This window comes from Adiantum capillus-veneris, chromosome 26 (assembly GCF_014529385.1).
Source record: "Adiantum capillus-veneris isolate H3 chromosome 26, ASM1452938v2, whole genome shotgun sequence".
Taxonomy (NCBI): Eukaryota; Viridiplantae; Streptophyta; class Polypodiopsida; order Polypodiales; family Pteridaceae; genus Adiantum; species Adiantum capillus-veneris.
The window spans coordinates 75,286,596-75,295,269 of NC_140956.1; the positions used below are offsets into that span (position 1 = coordinate 75,286,596).

Here is an 8,674-nt window from a genome sequence, read left to right on the forward strand (position 1 = left end):
GTTAACACTTGATGCATTTCTTTTTAAATGAAAAATCATCCTATATATGAAGTCCACTTGAATGGGGGACAAAAAAATTATCCTTGGTGTTTGTACCATCTCACAATCTCACAAAAGAAATAGACCAATCATGTGCTCATCTAGAAAATTGTGTGTGTCAATATAAGATGTTGAGAAATACTTTTTATGGTGAAGCAAAATTCTCCCAAGTTCGTGGCAACAAATTTAAATCTTTTATTCAAGAAATCTCTTTTGTATGGCAGTGTATGTCCTATTTATAACCCTTTGACCCTCAAGGCACCATATGTGCTTGGAGTCTCTTTGTTATTTTCTTGATTTTAATATATTCACTCACAATTGTGAGTTTGGGCCAAAAAAAAAAAAACCTAAATCTTTTATTGAGAAAATTGCTAGGTATGACATAAAGGGGAAGTAGATGGTGAGGTGTAAAAAGGTGTTGCACACACCAAGGGCTCAAATAGCCTCTTAGAGCACACCATCCAACGTGCACAATTGATGACATGATGTGAATTACAAATCAAAATCACTAAAGACCAACTAGTAATGCTCGCTCTTTTTATTTGAACATGAGACATTGACATATCACATATCAACAATAAAGGAAAGAGTAGCTCAGTAAAGGAAAGAGTAGTTGAATTAATAAGAAGAAGGTTTATACATTTTAGATATTTATAGTCCCATTTAATTTCTTCATTGGTTTTTGTCATTATTCTTGCATGAATCTTGGCCAATAACTAGCACAACTTGGATGTGCTATAAACACCAAAGGGTGCACCATTGTGGACACTAAGAATTACTCTAGTTGAGATCCTTAGATTGTCTTGAATATATTATCAACACTTTGCCAAACTTTGACAATAGAAAAGATATGGAAGAAGTAATACTCTGCATTAAATATTCGTAAGTAAATAATATAGTTTCGATTTACAAAGCACATAAATACTTACAAAGTATTACAATTGGCTTAATAAAAGAAGACCTAAAAGTGAAGCCAGATGATGAAAAACTCGTAAGTTATTTAGTCATTTGAAACTAAGAGAAGAGTTATTATCACCCCAAAACCTTGCTATTCAATAATAGCTAGGACTAATGAGTACTAAGTAGCAACTATAGTGATGTACTTAATAGAGATAAATAAAACATTCACAATAGAGATAATAAAGAAGAGAGAGAGAGAGAGATAGCACACAAGATGTATGTGGTTCACCCAATTGTGGGCTATTTCTATGAGAAAGTATCCATTCAATGGCTTTACACTTCAAACTTGAAGTATTGTACAAAGGGCTTAGAAACCCTTAATGGTCGTCCCACAATATTCTCTCTCTACCTTGCAATTCTTGCTTCTTCTCATTTCTCCTTGCTTCATTCTATTTTCATGTGTGAAAGAGGCCTCCTTTTATAGATGCAAAGAAGCCTCTATGAGCTGGCTCTCACATGAGAGGTAGGCATCCATGTGTAGATAAGTCCACCTAAAACTCGGCCACCAACCATTAAATGCCAGCCATCGACCATTGAGTTTTGGTCACCGACCACTGTCCATTAAATTTCCAACTACCAGCCACTGGCCATTAATCACCAACCATTGACTACCAACCACCATCCATGTATCTGCCAATCGTTTCAGTTCAATTTTCAATCATCGTCCAGACAATCTATTCCAATGAAAGAGTGATTTTTTTTTGGTTTTCCAACAAGATATTATTTTCACACATGATGGCTTCTCCTCAAACGGGGGCCTTATAAATGCAAGTTTATAGAATGAAAATCACAAGGGTAAATCAATCTCAATACTTAACAATCTCCCACTTGGAAACTAATCTCCACCAAACCTATGACTGTTTTTCATTTTGGCTTCTTATCCTTTAATACCAAATGTAGATGAGAAAAAACATAAATTCTCCTTGTTAACAACTTTTGTCAACATGTCTATAGGATTCTAACTTGTGTGCACATTTCCAAGCTTTAGGTGTCCCTCTTCCAAAAGAGTATGTATGAAGTGATGCCTCACTTCTATATGCTTCGTCCTTGAGTGAAATATTGGATTGTTCGTAATATGAATGGCACTCTGACTGTGACTATACAAGACAAAATGGTCTTGCTTGTATCCAGGAGCCTCCAAAACTCTGTGAAGCCATAAAATCTCTTTGTTAGCCTCTATAAGAGCTACATATTCTACTTTTGTGGTCAATAGTGAGATCAATTTATGTAACTTTGAAGCCTAGCTTATAGTTGTGCCTCTAATGATGAAGATGTAGCCAATAGTGCTTCTATGAGTATCTTTATCACCTTCCATATTTGCATCAGCATATCCTTGCAAGAAAATGACAGTGCCTTCAAAACATAAATCATTTATGGTTATCCCTTTCAGATACCTAGGTATCCATTCCACAACTCGCCAATGTTCTTTTCCAAGATTCTCCATGAACCTACTCGAAACTCCCACTGCATGTACAATAGCTGGCCTTGTCCAAACCATACTATACATAAGACAACCTACTGCTATAGCATGTGGAACTTTAGACATATAAACTATCTCCTCTTATTTCTTTGGACACATATCCTTGTTTAGATTAAAGTGACTAGCCAAAGGTGTAGAAACTACTTTTGCATTTTGCATTGTAAACCTTTCTAGAACCTTCTTGATGTAATCCTCTTATGATAATGTTAGTGTCTTCTTCAACCTGTCCCTTGATATTTTCATAGCAAGTACCCATTTTGTAGCACCTAAATATTTCATTCAAAAAAATTTAGAAAACTCCTCTTTTAGCTCTCTTATATCCTGTATGTTAGCACTTGCAATTAGCATGTCATCAACATACAACATTAGGATGGTATATTTTCAGATGACTCCAGGTCACAAGTGATGATACCCATTGTAGAAAAGGAAAAGCCATGGCCACAAGCCTTTATGGGAGACAATATGGAAAAGAAAGGATGGTAGTCCAACTTTCAAGACTGCACCTATCACTGAAATCAATATGGATCACGAGCTTTACTTTAAAGATATGCAATCCAAATACAATGATGCAAGAACAGAAGCAATGGGGACAGTAAACCTTAAACATTGAAGACTTTTCCATCTTTTATAGGAGAGCATGAGACAAAATCCAAGGTTAAAGTAGTTCATTCTCATCGGAATCCAATTCCAAAGATGAAGAGAATGCACAAATTAGTGTCGACTCATGTACAATGCACGATAACTCTCTCTGAGTTGTTACAAATTAGACCGCATCTTTGGGGAGAAGTGGGTAAAAACTTAGAGAAGATGGGACAAAAATTTCCTCATCAAGAAATTCCTTTAGATGAGCACATGGGTAAATTGACACAAGATAAACCCAAGACAAAACCAGTACCTGTGAATAAGGTGGGTGATTATTGTGAAGGGAAAGAAGGGAATACCATGTTAAGTATGGAGCCTGATTTACCCTTGTAATTTTCTGTGGTAAAAGTGCACATTTGTAAGGCCCCCATTATGAGGAGAAGCCATCGTGCGTGAAGGAAAATCACTCACCGGAAACCAAAATTTTCACGGACAAGAATCAGGGGCAACTTTAGAGGCCTCGGGGGCGGAGGCCCCCGAGACTTCTTTTTTCGCCGGAATATTCATTTTTGCCGGAATATTATGGCCGGACGGCGTCCGAAAAGTGGTCGGAAAACAATCGGTCGGTTGGCCGGTGGCCGGTAGTCAATGGCCGATGGCCGGTGGTCGGAAGTCAATGGCCGGTGGTCGGTGATCGGAAGTCAATGGCCGGTGGCCGGTGGCCGAATTCAAAAGCGGACTTGTCTTCTCAAGGGCGGCCACACATGGGCGAATTGGAGGGTCCAATTTGGACTTATTCGCACAAGGGTGGCTACACATGGCTGTCTCTCATAAGAGAGGGCAACCCTTTTGGCCTATAAAAGGAGGCCATTTCTACACACATTTTATAGTGTGAAGTTGATGCAACAAGGTGAGTGTGAGGTGGTGAGAGTGAAGCAAGGCGGGAGCTCTATCAAGGGTTTAATCCCTTTGTAAACTACTTCTTCTTTTGAAGTGCTAAAGCCATTGAGTGGCTGCTTTTCCTTGGACATAGCCCACATTGGGTGAACCACGTATATCGTGTGTACTCTCTCTCTCTCTCTCTATACTCTATAATCTCTTGTGTGTGAAATCTATCTCTCTCCATTAAGTAATCTACTCAAAAATCTATTTAGCTACGTCTTATTTCGTAACATACCACCTTGCCAATGGAACACAAAGGAGTCACAAAGATGGTTGCTATACCTAAAAGCTATGTTGGGGTAGCCATTGCCACAAAGGAGATATGGGAGAAGTGGGGAAGACCAGCTCTCAAAAAAACAAGAATGAAACCACAACTTGCAAACGGTTGCGTTGGGTATGCTGGAACAAATTATAGTAACCTCTTGTAAGATTGAATACAAGCATACCTTTGTAATAGTGGATTTTGACAAGAGCAACAACTTTGATATCATTCTAAGGATACCATTCATGCGCCAACTTAAAATGATACAAGATTGGGGCTATGACCATATCTACTTGCCACACAAAGAGATTACTATGAGAATGAATGTGAAGGACCATAGCTATAGAGATGTTAGTCGAGCTCGTATAGAGAAATTTGACCCAACGACGGTGGTCAACGACCAAGAGATGCCTACATGGTTACAAACTAAAGCACATCTTTGGATGTGTGGGGCTTTTGAGTGCGAGAGCCTGGCAAGAGAATATTGCATCCTAGAGAGACAAGTGGAAGATATAGATTATATCCCAGAGCCATTTCTCGAGGAATTGTTTGAACCTTTTGGCTAGAATCAAACACTAGCTACTTTAGATGTATGTGTGAACAAAGTAACCCCAACGAGATTTTGTGACAAAGAAGACTATGACATAATACCCTTCCAAATGGTGAGTGTTATCTAGGAATTAGGGTCACAGACCAAAGATCTAGATACATAGGAAATTGTTGCATGCAAACGTATGGTTGATGAGATTTCCATTAGAGATCTAAGCAACAAAAACAAGGAAGAGGTCCAAGATTCACAAGACGATGTTCTTCTAGAGATAGATGCTAAGGATGAGGTATCAAGTAGCTCCAAAAGTGAAACAAAACCCAAGGAAAAAGAGGGGATCCTCTATGATTTTTCTAACAAAAAATCTAGAAGACAAGAAAGGTATCGTGTGAACCGAGTGAGAAGACAAAAGCAAACGACAAGAAAACCTTGCTATTAGAAGGAAATTTTTGCAAATTCAAAATGGTTTGAGAGATATCACGACTGACCGGCTACAAGGTAGATATGCAAACCATGTATGAATAATGTGGTGATTTAAAGTGTTTTTGGAGCTAATTTGCTACATCCACACACAACGAAGAAATGGAAGAGGTAGATCATAATTTCATTCAAGTTGTTTAATTTAACATTGCACACGTTTAGTTAGGAATGAAAATATCCCCAAACATGTTGGAGAAATCCGACGGAAACCTCGGCATTGAATTCATTGTACATTAAGTTCTAAAGTAGGAAGGAAATGATTGATGGGTATGCTGGTTGCAATTAGGAAAGAATGTCTGCTAGGGAAAATTTAGCTCGACATGTTCATTTTATTTCCAATGTTGAATCAGTCCTGACCCCCCCTACTGATCACAGGGGGCAGAGTTCCTCGTTAAGGACTCTTGAATCCACGACTTGCTTTCTATGCGGTGGATTCCCACGACTTGCTTTCTATGCGGTGGGAACCCACGTCTTGCTTTCTATGCGGTGGGAGTGTCCTTGACGTGCTTTCTATGCGGTGGACATACCTAGTTGTATGGGCAGCTAGGCGACAACGGGAGGAGTGAACTCTCGCTGGAGGGGGGATGTTGTACCTCCAGAACATTGGAACTTTTATGAATAATTTTGAGTAGAATTTTTACTAGAATTCTGTCTTGGTGTTGTTTGCAATACTGGTTGAAGGGCTGTCTTAACGAACAATGTGCTTCGGAATTAAAACAAGGAATGTTTATGTTGAACAACCTTTGTGGTAGTAATTAGGTCACACAAGGAAGTGTGAGTGTGGGGGTGGATAGTGGGGGCTTGGCTCAGGTTGCCAATGCCTACGAGATGGGTGGTCCCGATTGGTCGGGAACTCTCTATCCCCATAATGCTTACTCGATATTACCCCTTTGAAGCCTAGCCAATAGGCTTCAAGCAACACATGAAGGTAACATGGGTAGGGGCCTGACATGTGTCCTTGCTGCCTCTTCAAGATGGGCTTCCCTTGTGTGACCTAATTACTACGTGCCTCTAAAACATGGAATTCTCGAGAGTACGTGCTTCTAAAACATGGGGAAAAAGGCACTCGAGGCTTCTCTCCTCTTGGAAGGTGGGTCTTAGGATCGCTAGATAGTTCAAGTACGCTTCCCCTGCGAGGTGGAGCTAGATCTCCCTGCTAGTAGGCTCGAACTCGACTCACTTTGTGATGAGAGATCGTCCGCTAGTCGAACCCTGAACCATTTTGTTTGCTTCCACAATAGATCTAGTGGCCACCGGGTTCACCATCAGATCTGCCATTGGAAACGGCTGGGTGGGGACCTCACACCGAGCGCTGGAGAGAAGAAGAGGGCCAGCAAACAACAGAGTCCGATAGGGAGCAGCCGTCGCGCCACCAATCACAAGCAGGACAATCCAGGACTCGGGTGGTCCATACAGACACTGAATCAGAGAGTGAGCCACCATGGCTGTGAGATAAAATACCGCGCACACACCCAGTGGCCGTTGGGGGGAAGACATTGCCTCGAGGCCAGGGAGCTCTCCCCACACAACAAGATTGGCAGCCAAGGGAAGAGGAAGAATCAGAAGAGGATGCAGAACCAGCCCCTAAGCATGTAAACATGCGCAAGTCTAAGTTTTTCAAGAAGCCTAAACGCCGCCTGCCAGCAAATGTGCAAGTGCCCCCAAGACAACCGCAGCGGTGCCGAAAAATAGCAAGGGCATTTGCTGAAATCCGCCGCTACCAAAAGACGATGGAGCTTTTGATTCAACGCGCCCGCTTTGCTCGCATTGTGAAGGAGGTGCTTCAAAGCTATGGAACCCAGTATAGAATGCAAGCAATAGCGCTAGAGGCTATTCAAGAAGCTGCAGAGGCCCACATTATTTCGGTGTTGGAAGATACCAACCTATGCGCCATACATGCAAAGCGAGTGACAATACAACCAAAAGATATGCAGCTTGCACGTCGATTGCGACGAGACTTCGAGCATTAGCCAAAGTTACCCCTCTTTTTGTATTGCACACCCTTGTCTTTGTAATGATTTGACTTTCCAATGAAAATATGATCAACAATTGTCTCTACTGTGTCTATTATATTTGTAATGAAATGACTTTGTAATTTCAAGTTCTGTATGTAATTTCAGTCAATTTCAATAAATTTGTGCTTTTTAAGTACCCTTGGGGGTAGATAAGCCTACAAGGGGCAAAAGAAAGCCTGGTCACAAGGGCGCGCAAATGGCCCATCCATTAGTTTTGGATGGGCCATTTGCGCGCCCTTGTGGCCAGTCTTTTTTTTGCCCATTGTAGGCTTATCTACCCCCAAGGGTACTTAAAAAGCACAAATTTACTAAAACCTATTGGTTTTACAACATTATTTTACATAGATCCTTGTGGAAACCCTTTTTTGGCCATTTCAAGCTTTGAATTCCCTATAGGATATCAAAAAAATAACATATTGTGAAACCAAGTGTTTATGCAACATTAATTTGGATTTTTCAAATGTCCAATGTAATTGGACTTTTTGGTGTAGGGGTGTACTAGGTAGAGCTAAAGCAGGCGATCGTGTGCTGGAAACTTCATTTCATAATTGATTTCACCTTTTCTAGTGTCCTTGAGTGTGAACATATACTGGAATTGCCATAAAAAGGGTGCATCTAAATTAATGATGCAAAACCAAATCATTTCAATAAATTTGTGCTTTGTAAGTATCCTAGGGGGTAGATAAGCCTACCAGGGGCAAAATAAAGCCTGGCCACAAGGGCGCACAAATGGCCCATCCAAAACTGATGGATTGGCCATTTGCGCGCCCCTGTGGCCAGGCTTTTTTTGGCCCTTGGTAGGATTATCTACCCCCTAGGGAACATAAAATATCTAAATTTACTGAAATTGATTGAAATTACATACAGAACTTGAAATTACAAAGTCACCAATCAAAACAATTTTCATATCAACCAATTGAAACAATTTTCAAGATTGACAAATCACATTCAAAAGAATTTGCAAGATAGAGAGACAATTTTAAATATTTTTTATTACTTCCAAAACGGTGATTTTACATCATGTATCTGAGGAGTTCATAATTTTTTTGACCATTTCCTGGCGCCTATTTTGTGCGTAAGGAAACTCCCCAGTCAAGAGGGACTGTGCTATGGCCTTTGGGTCAGTTGAGCCAATGGAAGCATGTATCCCTATCTGGGCAAGCACTTTACCACGAAATCCAGTGCCAAACGCTGTGCATACAAGGGATCTACGCACTAGGAACACTTGATGCGCAGTTTGAGCAATGGTGCTCAAACACAAAAACTTGCTCAAAGCTTTTAACAACCAAGTCATAAAATGGGCTCGGGGAGTAAATTCATTATGGATAATGGCCACATCGCCAGGGGGGAGTTGTCCTAAGTAATGC

At 40.5% G+C, this 8,674-nt stretch overlaps 1 pseudogene; it reads left to right on the forward strand.

Annotated features, from left to right (window-relative positions):
- The first annotated feature begins 4,999 nt into the window (after nt 1-4,999).
- LOC147423670 (histone H3-like) lies at nt 5,000-7,262 on the forward strand (annotated as a pseudogene).
- The last annotated feature ends 1,412 nt before the right edge of the window (nt 7,263-8,674 follow it).